The sequence below is a fragment of the Ciconia boyciana genome, chromosome 1, assembly GCF_034638445.1.
Source record: "Ciconia boyciana chromosome 1, ASM3463844v1, whole genome shotgun sequence".
Taxonomy (NCBI): domain Eukaryota; kingdom Metazoa; phylum Chordata; class Aves; order Ciconiiformes; family Ciconiidae; genus Ciconia; species Ciconia boyciana.
In genome coordinates, this window is record NC_132934.1 from 143,566,223 (window position 1) to 143,584,601 (window position 18,379).

The following is an 18,379-nucleotide window of genomic DNA, read 5'->3' on the forward strand; positions in this document are numbered from 1 at the left end:
GAATTGAAGCAAGCTGACTGGCAATTTATTTACTTTGAGAAAGTGAGAAAGAAATAAGAAGAAAGAAGTAAGAAACTTGTTTCTAATCATTGGAATCAGACTGTGGAAAAGGATTCCACAGAGTGGTAGCTATAAGAAAACTGCTGTTTTTAAGATGGAGTTTAAATAGATTTATGGAGAAGATCAGAATCCTTCTTTAGGAAGAGCTTCCAACAGTGCTGGCTCTTGTTTACAGGAGAAAAGGGAAGATGGGGCTATGGGTCAGAATGAAGAGCCTTCAATGAAAATGAGATCTTTTATTGTCCTGGTCAAGAAATCTGTGCATGCTATTAAAAAATAAATTAGCCAAGGTAAATTGAAAACGGAGCTGTAGAGATAGTTGGAGTAGCTACCCTGTTAATCTCTAATCTGGGTTACAGCAGTGTTCTTCTAGAAGTTGGTCAGTGCTTCAGAGACCCCTTCCAGCAGAGAGGCCAGGCAGCCAGCGGCAGCAGCAGGTAGTGCATGACACTTGTACAAGAGACCATAGCTTCCGCTGTGTTTCCACAAGCAGTTCATGGCCATCGTCTTGTGCCTTCCTGACTGGTTTGCAACTAAAGTACCTTTGAGATGACTAACTTTAGGCTGGCTTGTAGCCCAGCTGAAAGTCAGCCAAGGTGCTCCAACTGACAGTGTCCAGAGTAGACTAGTGGGGTTTGCATGTTCCTAGAACATCCTGAACAGAGAGCTTGGTTCAGGATTTTGCTTGAGAGGAAGAAAGAGGTTCCTGTTTGGTGATGGAAAGTCTGCTCATCTGAATTGGTGTTTGCAATTCTACTTGACATATTTTTCTTATGGAGAAGTTATACTGCACATTTCAAAATTTTGGGGAAAAAAAGTAATCTTCCCTTTTTTTTATTTTTTGTGGACTTTTTTATTTAAACCATGATGTGATATTTCAGAGGGGGAAAAGCGAGGTTCTTGGGCTTTCTTGGGTGGGCCCTTCAAATCAGAGCAATAGACCTGCTGCAAACTACTGATCGTGGATCCATTATGATAGCTAAGATGTGTTGATGCTTCAAATTACTGAGTTAAAGCTTTGCCCTCTGATATGAATAGGTGCCTAGATTTAAAAATAAATTCTTTGGATTATACAGAAAGTTTGAACTGTCAAGAAATAAATGGTGTGGTGAACTGAAACGTAGGTTTCTTAAGCTGCCCTCAATTTAGCTGTATTTCAGTAATGTCTCATTCACCTTTCATTGCTGTCAGCAGCCTGTAGAATCTCTTATATTTATGATGGAAATATCTGTCTATGGATCATGTCACTGAGATGTATGTGGTTTTGCCACTTCAAGGAATTAGTAAATAGTGCATAGTTTCTCTGGTAAAGAACACTGCATTGCTGGGTTATTTGTACCAATAGGTATTTCTTCATGCAAACAGCTTTCTTGCATAAAAACTTCCTTATTTTCATGTGTAGTAGGTGGAAGGTATTTTTGTTAAATAAGTGCATATAACTTCATTTATTGTATTTCTGAAAAACTTTTGTTGACAGTAGGTATTTATTAACAGTCTTTTGCAAGTATGTTCTTTTTACAGTTACGTAGTGCCTTTATCATAGAAAAATAGAAGTATCTAAAATGCAGGAGCCTGTTGTACCTTTCATGTTTTGGAGTCCCTTTGCTAAAATCTGTGGAGACTAGATAGTCTTCATGCTAAAATATCACTTACCTTCAAATACAGAACTTTTTCATATAGAAAATTACATTAATAAAACATAATTTCCTTTTTAATCATATACTAAACAAAAATGTAACCTACTGTAGCTTTGCAAGTTAAACACGTATTATTATGTAGTTTTCAATAATATTCTTTCACTCTTAATTTCAGTCACCTGCAACACCTAAGAATTTTTAGGAAAGATAGAAAAATTGCTGTAACAAAACACAAAGCACTGAATATTTTGGAAGACTGCAAGATCCTTTTCATTTGATCTGCTGTTTGTTTTTGTCACTGTAGATTATGGATGAGAACACCTGCAATTATCCTCCGGTTAATATACTTTTGAATTGGAAGAAAGGGCAGGGCTACGGTGCAGCTGGCAAGTAGTCAGCTAACCTCCTTTGCAAGCATTTAAAACACCTCTTCAGTGGGGCTTCTTAATGATAAAATACGTAGGGCTGGCTTTTCTGACAACCCATGGAACATGACAGATGATAGTAACCTTTTCTCTAAATTAAACCAGAAAACCAGGAGCCGGCAGGGCAGTGCGCTCAGGCGCACGAGCTTTAGGATAGCAGCTTCCTTTCCTGCTCCTCACCCCATAAATACATTTTTAATGTTTATTTTAAAATCATGTCAATATATTCTGGGCTATATTCTCATCTCCATCTTGTTGAACCTCCTTCACCCTTTATAGTTTTGAAATAGTTACATTTGTACTTATTTAATGTAGCAGCAGTTACCGCATGTGAGGACTGTCTAGATTTTATTTCCTTTTCTACACTAAAGCAAACTCTACGAATGTGAGCAACTCTCTACTACTTGCAGATGAGGTGTATGCTGAGTGATTTCTTGTACTTGCCTAAATAAAAGGAAAAAACCCCTGAGTGAGCTTTTTTGAAATGAGTTTACATTTTCAGAGAAGGAGTTAAAGAGCATACTTGGCTCGGGCATCTATTTTTGCTTAGGGAAACATTTTCTTAAGAATGTGTACCTCTGTGCTATTTTCTCTTCAAATTTCTCTTTGTGGTTATGGGCTTTTTTCTGCTGCGGTCATCTACAGTTATTTATAAATTCTTCATAATATTAATTTAGACTAGGAGAGGAATCTGCCTGATTTTTCAAGAACCAAACTGCTTTTCTCCATTTTATTATATTAGTGATTAAAAAATGCTGATGTTTTCTTCTGCAGAACTGTAGTAAGTTTCTTCTGTTCAACTGTAGTAACCCAAATCTGGTTATTTCTAGTTGCAGCTGGGTATTTATTCTTTTGCAAATCTCTCCCTCCTATCAGATGCTGCTGGTAACTGTTGTCAGTTGTTTGAGTAGCTGTGGTCTGATATCAGGCATGAAGTTGGCTATTCATTTTCTAAGCAAAGACCAGATGTTTGTTCTGGGGTAAGCAGAATGATTTGCAGTTAAAATCTGAAGTAAAGGTACATCATTTCAGGCTATAAACCAGCCACGTCTCAAGCCGCATGTGACTCAAAAAGAAAAATGTGAGAGACAGAGGTAATCAGCTTCTTCACTGCCATGTAAATCTGAGGTATTTGTTTATGCAAGTGAAGAATGGATGGGTTATTCTCTGCCCTGTGTTAACAGAGGAGAATTCAGATTTGTACCTTGGACTAGTTCATGCTTTTCCCTTGCTCTACACAGAGATGGCGATGGAAACAAGGCAAAGGGCTATATTTAGAGAATTAGGCCAAGGGGAACTCATCGGTTCATTTTAGGAGCCAGTGATAAATCTGTCTCCCTGGGAGACTTCAGCAAGCACTGAGGCACATCACCTCCAGCTCCGGCCACCTCACGTACTTCCAGTTACTCTGAGCAGTAAACCATTGTACACCAAAAAAGAAACTGGAAATACTTTAAAAATTTGAAGTCCTGCAGGGTTATACTGGGCCCATGAGAGGTGAGGTCTTGATCATTTTGTGACTGACACTGTCTTATGCAAAAAAGAGCTTTGCACAGAGTCCCATGGCTACAGCACTCCAGTAATAGTCATGCCACTGCTGGCTGTTAGACTTATCCATCAGCAGTCTAGCTTTTGCATTTTATTCTACCGTCTTTAATATATTCACACTAACCTTTAATATATTCACAGTATTGCGGGGAAAATTACACTGGGACGAAGGAATAAAGGCAAATATTGCTGAAGAAATTTTAAATAATGTGCAGATCTCTTGTGGGCATTGATTCATGTGCTTCATGGTGTCAATACTTGTGTGTGAATTGCAGCCATTTTTTTCCTCTGAACAGAACATTACTCCTGAAATATAGTCATTACCTATTGATTAGCTCTATAGTCATTTTCGTGCATCAGTAGTTTCGATAAAAAAATAAGTAGCACTTATTTTACACCAATGTGTATGATCTGTACATTGTTCATTAATAACAGAAAGGAGTCTTCAGAATATTTTTTTTATTGCAGAGACCACATTGATATTTTCAACAGCTATAAGTCTCAGGATAAATGGAAAAAGTCTTAAGGGCTTTTTTTTGTTTTGTTTAGGGTTTTTTTTGGATGGGGAGTTGTAAATGTTCAGGACAGGGCTGCAATAAGAAGGGCATATTTGTCACTATTTGGTGCTAATGTAATTTCCTGTTTTTCCTACTGTATGGCTCTCCTTTTAATCCCAGTTGTTGGTAATGTGCTATTTTTTGATTAAACGATGAGACCTGAGATTCAGCAAGGAGAAAATAATTAAAACTATTTGTTTCACAGACTGTCAGCAGCTATCAGGGATTAGACAAATATAAATTAAGGGTTTTTTTCCCCGAGCCATGTTACAGGCTTTGCAAAGTTCACAAACAATGGTAATCCTCTTTTATTGAGCACAGATGTAAAAGTAAAGGTCAGTTATGTTTTGGTCACTGAGGAGTTTATATAATTGGTAAAAAACAAACATTTAGATTATTTTTATATAAAAAGCATACTGCTTGGGAAACTCTTGCTTCTCAATTGTGGCTCCCTTACAGAGCTCAGGGACTGAAAACTAGCCACATCAGCTCAGCAGACGTTTGCAGAGCAAAGTGGGCTTTGCAGCTCGTCCCTCCAGCCGCAGGAGCGGCTCACGCCCGGGAAGGGCCGAGCAGCAGCAGGGATGGCGGCTGATGCTGGTGGCCTCTGCGCCCTGAGACGCTCTGCGTCCTTCCCGCAGCCCTGCGCATCCAGCAATGCAGCGTGCTGTCGCACCACCATTTCAATGCCCCTTGCGATTTCGCTGCAAGAGGAGCCTTGTTTTCTGCCCTGCTCTAAGGCACTGCTTCTGGACCCACCATTTCTCCTGTCTTCTCAGATTTGGCTGGGTGAATGTATTGATGAGGTTTCACCTAATATTTCCCTCTTCTTTCTCTACTATCAAAGGGCTTGGTTGCTCTTTTGTTTGCTCCAGAGATGGTAAGAGCCGTCTGCCCCAAGAGCTCACGCTTTGAAGGCTGCTCTTTGCCTCTTCTGGGTTTCTGAAGGGGCTCGGTGGCACAGATGGGTGATCCGAGGAGGGCAAGTGTCGGTGCTGTGCCGGGAGCCCTCCGAACCTGAGCCGCTGAGGAGACCCTCCTCCACACGGCACATGGGCTGCAAAAAGGGATGTGACCCAATGGCACAAGTGCCTGGCATGCTGATGTAGGAGCCGTTTGCAGTGATGTTGTGGTGAGGGCCTGGCAAGAGGCATTTAGGAATTTAGGAGGAGGAAAAGGGAATGAAGAAGAGCTGGGACTATCTGTGAGACTGTTGTGGGGCATGATGAAAGGGCAGGTGGAGAAATGGGTGAAAGTTTAGACTGCAGATGTGCTTTGCATACCACCTAGAGAAGCGGAGTCCAAATCTTGATTGGAACAATTCAATTCTGCTGTGAAGTACATATTAAATAACAATGGGCGGCTGCAGAGCTGTGCAGACTTGCAGGTGAAGAGCAGAATTTTAAGCAAGCTGCCGGGCGGGCAGGAGAGGCAGTGGGGAGGGCTGGGACAGGCGGTCTGCGCTGGCATTCAAGCCTCTGCTCAGACCTCAGCCTGTATTTTTACAAGTTAAAAGCAGTTACTAAACCGCAGCACAGTTCTGCATTAATTCAACTGGAATTTTTCCTGGGAAGCAGAAGTTTAATTGTCTGGAGCATCGCTGTTTGCAGTGTATCACTGCAAGCGAGTGAGCGGGGAGGGCTCATTGATTGGACTCTCAAGGCAAATGGACGTGTGTAGCAAAATGGCATTACCAAAGAGCGTAGTTCAATATGGGCTCCCTAAACAAAGCGAATTATTTCAGCACCAGATGAGTCCGTAACATGTATTTATCGAACCACAAAACCTCACAGTATTTGTTTCCCGTTCTAAACAACTGCTCTAACCTTTTAGTCAAAAAGCCCTATGAATACAAGTGCAACAGAAACTCTCCTGGGGCACTTAATAGAAAGAAAAGGTTAATTCTCACTGCATTATTTTGGCTATTGATAGTTCTGCAAGTGTAAGTCTCTGGGTCACAGCTACCTATGCCCTTAATCAGTCCAGTATCAAAACCCCAGTCAGAAGCTCTCTGCAGAGACAGGAGCTACCTGAGAATGAAATAAAAGAAATATTAAGATTTTCAGGAAGATTGTTGGGATTTTTAACATTCTTGCTCCACAACTTCTTTTTTTTTTTCTTTTTCTTTTTTCCTTTTTTAAAATAGCAGACTAGGGTAAGACTTTGGGTGTGGAAGGGATGAAATGTTTTATTCTTTCCAGATTTTCATTGTCCTCCTTCAGGTAATGAGATTTGATCGTTCACTATGGATCTCGTTTTTGGAACTTGAACCAATTCTTCCTGCGACACAAGCCAGGACAGTCGGTTTAGTCATTCACACAGGACTGGGGTATACCGTGTCACCTGTACAGTAACGTGACACTTCTGCTGTGACTTCTGTCATCCAGCAAAGGGAACAGGAACACAGGAAGGACCACATCTGTCACCAAATCCAGACCTGGCCTTTGCAGGGGAGATGTTTTTCACAAATTAATGGCTCCATCTGCTACCTTAATGAAGGTTTACAAAACACCCTAGAAATAAGCCTGGATATTAAAATTAACAACTTCAGTGGATAGTAAATCTGGGTTCTTGCCACTCACTAGTACTGAATAATTTTCAGTACATCCCACTTCCCTGCTTTCCTTTATCTGTTCCACTGGCAAGAACTGCCACCTTTGTTTTTCTCTCTCTGCCCCATTGCAAATTAATAACGTTATCAATCACCTCTCCCCAGGCTAGCATCCCCCTCTGCACTACGAGTACCAATCTGCCCTTCTTTCAGACCATTTGGCTGGTTAAATGTGATGAGTTTAAACTCATGAGTAATTGTTTTCAAGATGGAAGTTTTTTGCTTCCGTTTCAGACCTTGGGAAGCATTTGTGTGGCTGAGAGTTTGCGTGTTTGCTCTCCCTATAATGAGCTCTGTGGTAAAAGTTCTGATGCCTCAGATCTTGTCTGACATAATTGTAGAAACATGACTAATCTCATTGAAATCAATGGCACTATTTGCCTGTCTAAAGTTATACATGTTCTTTGGGGCTCTTCTGAACTGAAGCCATCAATACGTTCCTTGGTGGACAGTAAAGAGCCCTGGCGTTGATTGATTTAAACAGAGGGATTTAAGTTACAGAGCTTAAACTCACTTTCAGTCTACACAATAAAAAGCTTGATTTGAATAATAAAGTTCAGTCCTCCTTTGCATTTGCATTTTTAGTTATTTTGTTAAAAACAGGTTGATTCTGGTGGGTTAGTAAGCATTCAGATATGTCAATTTGCAACTGAATATAGCCTTTGCCTTTATATTTAGTACTTCTCTTGGGTAACCAAGAGGATAAGCTATGCAGACAGCTCCATAACCGTATGGTTTCAGAATCTATCTGTGATTTTATAACTTTAGCATTCTGTTGTGATAGAAAATGGGAAACGGTAGTTTTGTTTACAAGATGACTAATTTTTTTCTTTACTTTTTTTACAAGCTGCTTTCAGATGAAATATGGCTTTAATTAAAATGAAGAGAACTGTCATTTTTAAGGGGTTTTATTACTTAAACAGCAATACATTGAACTTATTGGGCACATTTTTCTCATCAAAAACGAGTATGTATAATCTGTAATTACTGACTTGAGCTAACTAATCCTGTTTACTGTATCTGTCAGAAAGATAAGATTAGAAAATCTGAGCCACTCTCGCCTATTTCTATTCTTTCACTAAAATAACTATAGAAAATTAGTCTATTCTTCTTGTTTTCTATCTTTGGAGCATGTCACTAGGGACAGACCTGAATTAACCCTCTTGTTTATATCTTTTTGATTTATTGTTCAAGATTAAACGCTGAAATTGCCAGCGACTGGAATTATAGGAAACATAAATTTGCAGAATTTTCTGGGGGAAGGAAGATTCCTTCCCTCCCCACCACTTTTATCTGTCTTCCAGTTTGGGCTTTCTCCTCTCAGCTTGGGGAATATTGCAAAACTGTAATTTAAACACAATAACTATATAGAAAACAGAAACCCGGACCAGCTGGGGCATGGACAGTGCTAAGTGGAATTTGGCGATCTGCTTGAAACTTCCTCCTTCCAGCCAGTGCAGCCGCTGCAGGACTATCACATTTCGGTCCTGCAGAAAGGCTCGGAGTCAGCAAAGGGGAAAAGGAGATGAAGGCTGAGATCCAGGGCGAGGATAAGCGCTGCAAGGTAATGTCTCTTTTTCCATGCAGGAGCCTTGTGTGGAGCAGACCCATGAGCAGGAAGTGTTGCAGCCCAGCTAGCATGCCACTGCAAAGTAGATGTGAGAAATTTGGGGGAAAGTGTATTTTTGCTTTCATCTCTCCCATCTTCCCAGGCATATTTTCATCTTACATGCTATTAATGCAGAGATGTAGCACCCTGTAGTCATTTGGGGTTAGTTTATGCGCTTTACTATTTCTGGTCCCCATCTTTGCTAGCGCAGGTACATGGCCTGCCTCTGTCCTGGAGGAGAAATGTCCTCTGCTGACCTTACCTGGTGATCCAGGAAGGGATTTGCACCTTCTCACTTGAGCTGTCTGGTTTCAGCAAGTGCCTCCAGCGGGCAGGTGAGAAACCTGGGCTGGCAGCCAGCCTCTCCCAGCCCCACCACCCGGCTGAGCCCACGGGTGGAAATAGCCCTGCTGCTGTTTGGGGTGCAAAACGGGGGTTGTAGCAATTTAAAACAGAAGAGGCTGTGAAATAGCCGCTGGCCTATGTAATTTTGGGTTATTTCATTTTGTCTATGTTCTCTACAGTCTTTATGCTTTTTGATCTCATCGTAGTTCGTAAAGGTTTTCTATATTGTGGTTATCTTTTAAATATTTAGGAGTTCCGTGCCTGTCCTGAGTGCTTATAAGCATTACAAAAATTAACAATCCTCATAAGAAATTTGTGAAGTTGGAGATATAAGTGTCAGTTTCAATTTTCTGAGAAGGGAAATCAAATTATATGGGCAAAGTGACTTGTCAAGTGTTAAACAGTAAGTAAAAGAGTAGAGATGGCGGTAGGGTGCTACAAGTCAGAAGTGGCCATATATGTTATGCCTGAAGTCTTGTGTTTTCAGCAAAAGCTGACAAAGGCATTTTACTTTGCGTGAGCAGGCAGGTAATAAAATAAATTGTTCAGAGGTATATGCACTCAGGAGCATCCTCTTTAGCACTTAGAGCCTTGCTGTGTCTCCTGCGCTCTGGGGCTGGTAAAGATGCAGCTACCATTTCAAAAGTAAACACTTCTGTGTTCCTTTCTGTGGTGTTTCATTTTGATTGCCAAAATCTGGCATCATTTGAAAGAATTCAGCAAGCTAAAGGTGACCCACGTACTGGTATAAGATAATGCATTAGAGAAAGAAACTTCTAAAGCTTTCATGGTTGTTTGTTGTTTTAAGTCCTCTTTAATTTTGACCCGTTCACATTTTGAATCATATTTAAATTTTGTTTTCAACTAAAAAATTGGGCATATATTATTAAATGATGCAGATGTTCCAGTCAACCTATCAAAGAGGTTGCTTCTCTAAGAGCTTTGTTGGAGGGAGGAGTAGTCTTATGCTCTTATTCATATCTCTCAGATAGTAATAGTTCAAAACTTAGTAGAATTAAAGCCTTGCATAGTTAATAAAAATAACAGGATGATTCCTTAGTATTCATGCTGTACTAAGCTGTAATTAAGTATTCTTACTTAATGATAGATCAGTCTACATCTCGGAGCAAAGAAGATTATATTGAATTGCTCACATGATACTGTAATTATGACCATAGAGCTGGTAGTAAACAAATAAATTGTGTTATTTTCCTTTACAAACACAGAAAAGGAGTAACAGCCTAGTCTGCAAGTCATCAGGATTAGGATTTAGGAGGCTCATTCTTTCCTCATCTCTTCTCCTGACTTGCGCATTTGCTTCAGTAAATCACTTTCCCTGTCTGTGAATAGAGGTGTTGCAGAAAATTCCAGATTATGCGAAGATACCCAGGACAATTCTGAGTGATTTAAGTGAGGCATCCTCCGCAATAGGTACCTGCAGGAACATCACCTGGTTTCCAGAGGGCTGGTTAACCAGAGTGCCATGCTCCCAGAAGAGGATCCAGCATCTTGTGAAGTATGTGTACTCTCTCGGCTCTCTCCTCCTGTTATTGCCTGCCTTATTTCCTAGAGACTGGATGTTCTTCCAGCAAGTGACTGTCTCTGGCTGGATGTTTATACGATGTCTGAGGCAGCAGGCTCCTATCTGTCAAGTTTTGCATACTGTTACTGAACTGAGCGAGGTAACAAGTGTAATGTAATTTGAGTGGCTGCAGCGATATCTCAGTTCTGATTTTGAAGACATCGCTGTCTGCTGCAAAGCAAGTTTAGGGATCAACCTTCAGGCAAAGTAATCTTCCTCAATGCACTTGACAAAATGAACAAAAGGACTCGGTTATGATTAATGACTTTGACCCAAAGTTTCAAGTCCCTGCTCAAATTCAGTCATGTAAAGTTGGGTTCTTGTTTCTGTTTTGAAAATTGCTTAAAACTAAACATAATTCTTCTAGTCCTTCATTTCAACGGCTTAGAAAATGCAGAGTATGGATCCACAAACATTCAACTCAAATCACTGAGGTTATATTGCACTTCTAAGCGGGAGAGATTCAGTTTGAAATTAAGACACATAATTATTTTTGTGCATTTAGGCATCTACAAGTGAGTTCACTGTTGAAACTGCTATTTGAAGTCAGTGGAGATCTCTTCAGTGTGTCCCAGAAAGCTGACTAGCCAACAGGGGCTTGCCTGACAACATAGGCATCTGATGCTATTTGAGATGACCTGGGATGTCCTGCTTAGTCTGAAGCAGCTGCTTTGAAGAGGAGGGTTCAGAGTCATGGCCACTGCCTTCCTCAGTAAACCTTTGCTCGTGTTTTTTGTCTGACAGAAGAGCCATCCCAGGGCTTCAGAGTAGAGCTGCTCGGTGATTTTCCAGCAAAACAGATTTCTCAGATGGCATTGCCCTGACACAAAACAAAGTGAAACCTTCCACCGTTGACTCCATCAAAAGATTCATGGGAAATCAGGCATTCAAGCCTGCGTGCCTGCCTGCTCCTTGGGCCCCTTGAGCAACAGGCTGACCCTGGCAGTCTTTTGGGGACACTTCCTTTCTTCTGTGGTCTGCTTTGTCTACAGGCTTCTCAGCCACCTGCACAGGGGCTGATGTGAACATGAGGTGGGGCTTCCAAGGCTCCCTGTGTACCTGGATTTTTTGGAAAGATCTTTCCAGAACATTTTGTTTCAGTAGAAAGGGAAGGAGAGATTCAGGATTTGATACTCTTTGTGTCTGTTTGCCAGCTATTTCTGCTTCTGTTCTTTACAGCGTCTTGTGCTAGGAAGCTCAGGGAAAAGCTTCTCTTCTTCCCAGAATAGGCATGAATTATTCATATTATAAAAGCTCCTTTACTTCAACATTTTGGTATTTTTTTTTTTAGTTTGAAAATTGCCTTGTGTTCTTAATTCATCAATGTTTCATCTTTTATTATATATTCATATCTTTGATTCAGAAATTATTTCTCTGTAGCCACAACATTGTCAGGAGAAAGGCTTCACATTTTAACTCAGCCATTTCTGTTTGTAGCTGCTGTCTTTTTTAAAGATGAAATCTAAAGAATTTTATTATGGAGTGAATTTATTAAAGAACTCGCTTTGCCGTGAGTTGGGGATTGAAGAGAAATTAATTTAATGGTGCTGACTGGGTCTCTAGGGAGAACTGTATATTCAGTAAAACATCTCTATCTCTTTCTGCTCTATAATCAAGGCAGAAGTTGGATAGAAAGAGAATAATAGTGAGCTACATAGGAAAGAATAGGAGGAGAAAGAGAATGCAGGTGGAAACCAGGGCTTCTGAGTGAAGGCAGAGATGTCTGAAAAGCTGTGCTGCCTGACTTCTCTGGCAGCTTTGGCTTCCTAGGGACCTGACAGTTGGTCCTGGCCACAGGTCTCACCAGGACTTACAGTCAGCTGTTACAGCCTTACTGATCAAAGGTTGCTGAACACGTCTTTACACCTGTGTTATGGTTTCCATTCTAGCCTTTTGTTTTCATACTCAGTGTTTCAACTGATTACTTTTTGGCTGAAATTTTCAAAGCAACGATCATGTTAGGAGGTCTAGACACTGCAGAAGTTACACAACAAGCGTTGAGCACACGTAGCCCATATCTTCACCAGGAGGCTGTGACACTAGAGCAGCTGTTGTTATTTCACCTCGGAGTCTTGCACCCATAAGTAACCTGGTTTCAAAATGATTCGGTAGTTCACAGATCATAGTAATCAGTGCTCCTTGGAACACGGGTAATTTACTTCTCACAAGTTTGTTTGCTTTGATATTCATGGGAATGCAATCCCAGCTATGCCATTTCTGGCAGTTTTCAAACTATTCTGTGTTGCGGTGGCTTCATGTTTGCCTTTGTTCTTGAGAGTCAAGCAGTGCATTGAGGGTGACTGGGTGTCACCTCTCCATTAGCTGCCAGCAAGTAGATGAAAGACTTTGCTGTACCAAGTAACAGTAACTTTGTGTTCTCATTCTTGTTGCTAAGCCCCACTGTGCATATGTGTAGTACTGTTCAGGTATCCCAGATGATTGTTGTCTTTCCTAAAGAAAGACCGAAAAGGCAGAAAACTCTGTATATAGAGTTTTTCAGTCCAGAAGCAAGTCAGTAATACTAACATTTGCAAAACATTACCAGAATAATTAACACTGAGGAAAGTAAAGGAACGCTGGCAAAAGTGCCTGAGTACCCAGACTCAGAAGATGGCCTGTTCAGTGCTTGCTGTGTCTTCCTAGCTGGAGCCTGTGAAATGTGTCACTAGCCAGAGATATTTCTTCTTGTTACCCGAGCCAGGAATGGCCTGATGGAAACTCACCCATTTAAAAAAGCAAGGCCACAGAGCAAACACACTGAACCCCTATGCCAAAAAAAATCCCTGAAAGCTTCTTTAACTCATCAGCCCATGAGTAGATTTCCCATATGAAAAGAAAAGTGCATGACATAATGGATGTGAGTACATGAGGTAGGACCACTGTTATAAAACCAGTGTTGATGAGTGTTCCTACAGCAGTCTACTTAATATTGCTGATGAGGGGCATTCCACCAATACTTAATGTATTCTGCATCACAAATTGTATGGATAAAGGTGTTTTAACATGTTCTTCCTCAGCATTAAGCCATTTGCCAGCATAACAGGCAGTCCTGGATGCACATCTGCCTGTTTAGCTCCTCATTTGTGTCCCTCAAAATGCAACTGCGATGCCAGTCATTGAGTTTGCCAGCTGCTTCCTGCTCTGTCCTCTTTGCCCAATCTTCTCTCCTATCATGTCTCAAGATGGCAGCATCCTGAAGTCATAAAATACAAACCAAGTACAATCAGCTGATTGACTGGGGCGAGGGGAAGCTATTCCAGAGTAAGCACTCCTCTGATACCGTGGGTTGTATCACTACTGCTTTTTCAATCATATGGCGAACTCTGACAGCCAATACAATTTGAAGTATATGCATGCCATCCGTTCAAACTGTTTGTCATAGCGTTTAAGACACATAGCAAAGTTCTCACTGTTTGCTGGTAGTTACTGACAATGGTACTGAGAAAATGAATGGATTGCAGAAGATGAATTATAGGAGCTTATTAGTTTTGTTTCCTGTCCAATTTTCTGTGGTTTCCAATGGACATACCATACTGTCTGCCCAGAACTCTGAGCTATGAATTCAGGTGGAGGTGGAACTGGATGAGTACATGGATTAACAAGGGAAGCACCACCAAGCCATCATGTATAACTGATGGAGACACATGATTTCCAAAGAGTTAAGCTGTTGCGCCTGTTGTAGACAAATGAAAAGGATGTGACATTTCATGGCGACATGGCTGTAGGGACTGATTGTCATCGGCTAACACATTTTGTGAGCATTAGAGCCTAGTATTGACAAGATTATATGGCACTTACTTAAAAATGCATTAATCTAAACGTGTTAACTGTCAAGTCTTAAAAAAACAAAACTAAAACACAAACCCTCTTAGTATATGTCCCACTTTTCATAGAACAGAATATTCCATTTGACGCTGAGGGAAAATTATTCTATGTTGATGACTTACTATTGATGAATATGTAAAAAAAGAAATATCAAAGCTTGTGTAAAAGACCACATCTTTGTCTTTGGGAATAGATAGTGCCAAAACAATGATGTCATTTTGTGTGTATAGACTGCATTTTGCTTAAATAAGCTGGTCACATGCAATCTTTTCCCTCCTTGTTCCACAGCCTACCCATGTAATGAGCAATACAAAGATACGTACTTTCAATCCAGCCTTTATCTACTGTTGAAGGGATACTGCAAACAAATAGTTGATTGCAAAAGAATGTAAAAGTAAAAGATTTGATCAATACTGTAACAAGTAAAAGGAATTGCAGACGCAGAATTTCATTATGAAAAAGTTAAGCAGAAATCAGTTTTACTTGGATATGACAAAAGCATTAATTACAGTTGCTTGGATACTAATAATATAACAATTTGTAAACAAAAATCTAATTTAAAAAAAGTTCAGCACAAATAAGTTGGTAACTGCAGAGTGAAGAAGCATCGTGCAATTTATAGGAATCCCTCTTGTCTTAGGACAAGTCCAGCCAATTCATGAACAAGAAGTTACTAATCTTACATGTATGTATATTATCTGTTACTCTTTGGTTTGTTTTTTTTTAAAATTCTGGCAATGTGTAGAGTATCCTCCCCTGTGATTTGAATGATACTTATTATTACTGCCTGTCTACCTGCAACTTTTGGTATAATACTTCAGAGTCCCAAAGACAGGAACTTGCTCCTGTTTGTACAGAGCATCATGACAAACATCCTGGGTTTTATAGATCAAGGTATTCAACCACTGGCTGGTGATCAGGTGCTCTCCTTCCTAGAAGGCCATGGGCATCAAAGGATGGGTCAGATGTGTTGCTTTGACAGTAGTGTCCTGCTTGTGGTTGTTTTATTTTCCAAGGGCTTTATGGTTCCTCCTCATCTTTCGATGGGCTGTCATGTGGTAAAAGAAGAGCTATGGGTCTCCCAGGAAAGTTGGCAACCATGAGTGGGGCTGCCACTGCTGGAACAATTAATCCTGCTCCCTGTGCAGACACTGATGAATTGCTCCAGTGGTTGCAACCTGCTGCCAGCTTCTTCCTTTGCAAGAGCTCCTCAGGTGCTGGTACTCAGGCAGGACATGTGTGCTTGTGTCTGTGTGTATTGCAGTTGATCTGTGGGTGTGTAGTACATCCAACACTTTGGGAAACTCTTGACTGTGCATGGGCAGTTGGATGTACAGTGCTTTCACAGTAGGTATGGACACGATCCAGAGGTGGAATCACAGCATATGCTTTTCTTCCAGCCTCTCAAAACAAGTAGGTCGTCCACCCAGCCAGAAGGACAGGGGACTGCTGGTGTAGGGTTTCCTTTTTACTTTCATTAAAACAGAAAATATGCCAAAACAATGAAGAGATCCTCAAGTAAGGGAACATTAACGCTTTCAGCATTAATTAAGCACTCAGAAGATGGGATAAGACAATTAATTAATCATACCTATGCAACTCTGCTCCCCGTTGCACTGGAAAAATTGTTTTCCTTTAACTTACATTATTATACACTAATTGCTTGATGTATTATAGTATTTTTTTCCTTATGTGTTTAGATAATCACTTTTAGCAACAGGAAACTAAATAGGAATTTTGCATAGAACCTTCTACTCAGCATATTAGATGTGGTGGACAGGATGCAAAACAAATTAAATCTTGTGAAAAGTTACAGAAGCTGACCTTAATGGATGGTGATGATGTCACTGTGCTTATAGACTGGTCACAGTGTGGCCACGTAAGCACATTTATTATTGTCTGAGCCTGCTCAATATTTTCTTTGTATTGAAGAATAGGAAACAATTTGTTATATAAAATGGTTTGGTAAAGGCCTACTAGGGCTGCATGAATGAAACCAACAACTGTCTTTCAACTCATACACAGCCTTCATTTAACGTATTTGATATTATTTTGATATTATTTTTATCCCCTCTGGTGAGGAACTTACTTGACATATCATGAAAAAATAAAAATCTTGATAAATCCTGCATATCCTGGGAGAACCTTCCCATTGAATCAGCAAAGTTATATGGTATTTCTGATGCTGTAGGAAGATCCATACAGACCAGTCTCTGAGGCTGTAGAGAGCCCTGCTCATAAGAACATAGTCACAAAAATTCCGCCCACAGACAATTTTTTTAAAGCATTTTAGTTTTGAGCTGTTGTCATTAAGATTTGGGAGTCATCGATGTTGACATTTATGCTTGTTTGTGCTGGAGAGCTGTTGAACACAGGAACATAACATCCAGTGAACCATTGCATGAAGTAATGGTTTATCTGTGTCACTAGATTTTTAAGTAAAGCACAGCAGTACCTTAAAAACTTTTGGTTTCTCTCTGTCATCCAAAATAAATTGCATAAAATATGAATGCTCGTATTCATCATTGTTCTTCTGCTTTACAGTATTAAGGTATTTTATATTGCATCATAGCTGATCATGATAGTAGCCACTATGTGAGCATCTGGACTCCAACTTTTTGGAGTCATCCTGATCCTGCAAAGAATTATGCATGCACATAGCTTTATGTTGTTTAAATAATCTACTGGATGTGAATAGCACTATTTTCCATAAGATGAAGAAGGGTGAAGAAATAGTAGTAGAGTACTAAACTAAGGTATATAAGCACTTTGTAGGTGTTTCTAGATAGTATCTCACAGCAAAGTTACCTTCCTAAAAAATAAAAAATATTCCAGCAGTTACCTGGACCTGATTTTTTTTTTAACGTACTGACTGGTATTTTGCTGAGAGAATAGCCTGTTGGATAGCTGAATTATCATCTTGTTTCATTAGGTGGTATTTGGAACAGGACATGCTGTCTTTGTGTGGTAACTGATCGTAAAAGCTGGCTATTTTGCAGCCATTGAAAGAAAGTATGGGGGTATTACTGCTCTTCGCAGCCTGTTGGCATCAGTAGTTTTCCTTCAGTTTAAACACCTTTGATCAAGGGCTTGGCACGGAACAGTGGAGCTCTGTGCATGGAAGTACCTCAGCAGGCCATGTTTCTTCTTCAGCAGTTCACTTTTCGGGGCATGTGCCTGTGGTCCCGCAGGGAATGTGTTTCCCTTGCGGATGCTGAGGGTGCTCTGCCCTGGTGGCAGCCAAAGAGGTCATGGTTTGGGTAACCTTGTCTTATTGTGTGATTGTGTGACATGGATCTAAATTATTTGTAAATGAGATCAAATGCCAGATGCATCAGATTAATTAATTATTTCTAATAAGTTGTGTTGTATTTATTGTACAGAGGAGTTGTTTCTTTTTAAAATATCTGCACCTTGTCAAAATAGCTTCAAATTACTTAGATTTATTTTTTTTTTAATTAGGCACTGAGTAACATATTCAATACTGTCTCATTCATCAAGTGAGTTCTTCAGGGAAAGACATCCTTTCAGGTGCAGCAGACAAAGCTATGAGCAGCACTGGTACTGTTAATGACTCAGAGAATGACTGCAAGGATTGTAAAATGACACATTATTATTTAGCAGGCATTGATCATAATTATATCACTGATAAAGACCAAACATATTAAATGGTGTGTTTTAAATATGCCCTTCAATAAAAGAAAAAAAATGCCATTGAAATAATTTCAGTGATAGCTGTTCCTGCTGAATGCAAAATGGAAATGTTTTGCCTATCCTCGGGATGAAAGGAGTTATCACTCTGAGCTATTCACTTATTAATTTTCATTTAATACTCATGGAATATCAGACATTATAGATCTTTCACCATTTTGCTTTATGACACTGCAGAACTCTGATAACTATGCTCTGTGTAAAATGTAATTCCCTGGTTTACCTGCCTGCTTGGATTGAACTGCAGAATCTTAATTTGCTGTCATGGTTTCCATGATCCTTTGCTCGTGTCATATTGTTGTTACAATGAACATGTTGCGCATACAGCATAGCCTTCATCTTCTTAAGGCAGCGTACAGACCCTTTCATCCTTGCAAAATGAATAATTAAACTAGGATTTTAATATTTGTGTTTGCTTTTGGATTTATTCACTCTAACTGTGAAAACTAAATCAATTATTTTGTATGCT

The 18,379-nt window shown here is 40.0% G+C and overlaps 1 protein-coding gene across 2 annotated transcripts in view; it reads left to right on the forward strand.

The window, feature by feature from the left end:
• Positions 1-18,379, forward strand: part of DHRSX (dehydrogenase/reductase X-linked) — a 169,091-nt gene that overhangs the window by 149,981 nt on the left and 731 nt on the right. The window lies entirely within an intron of this gene.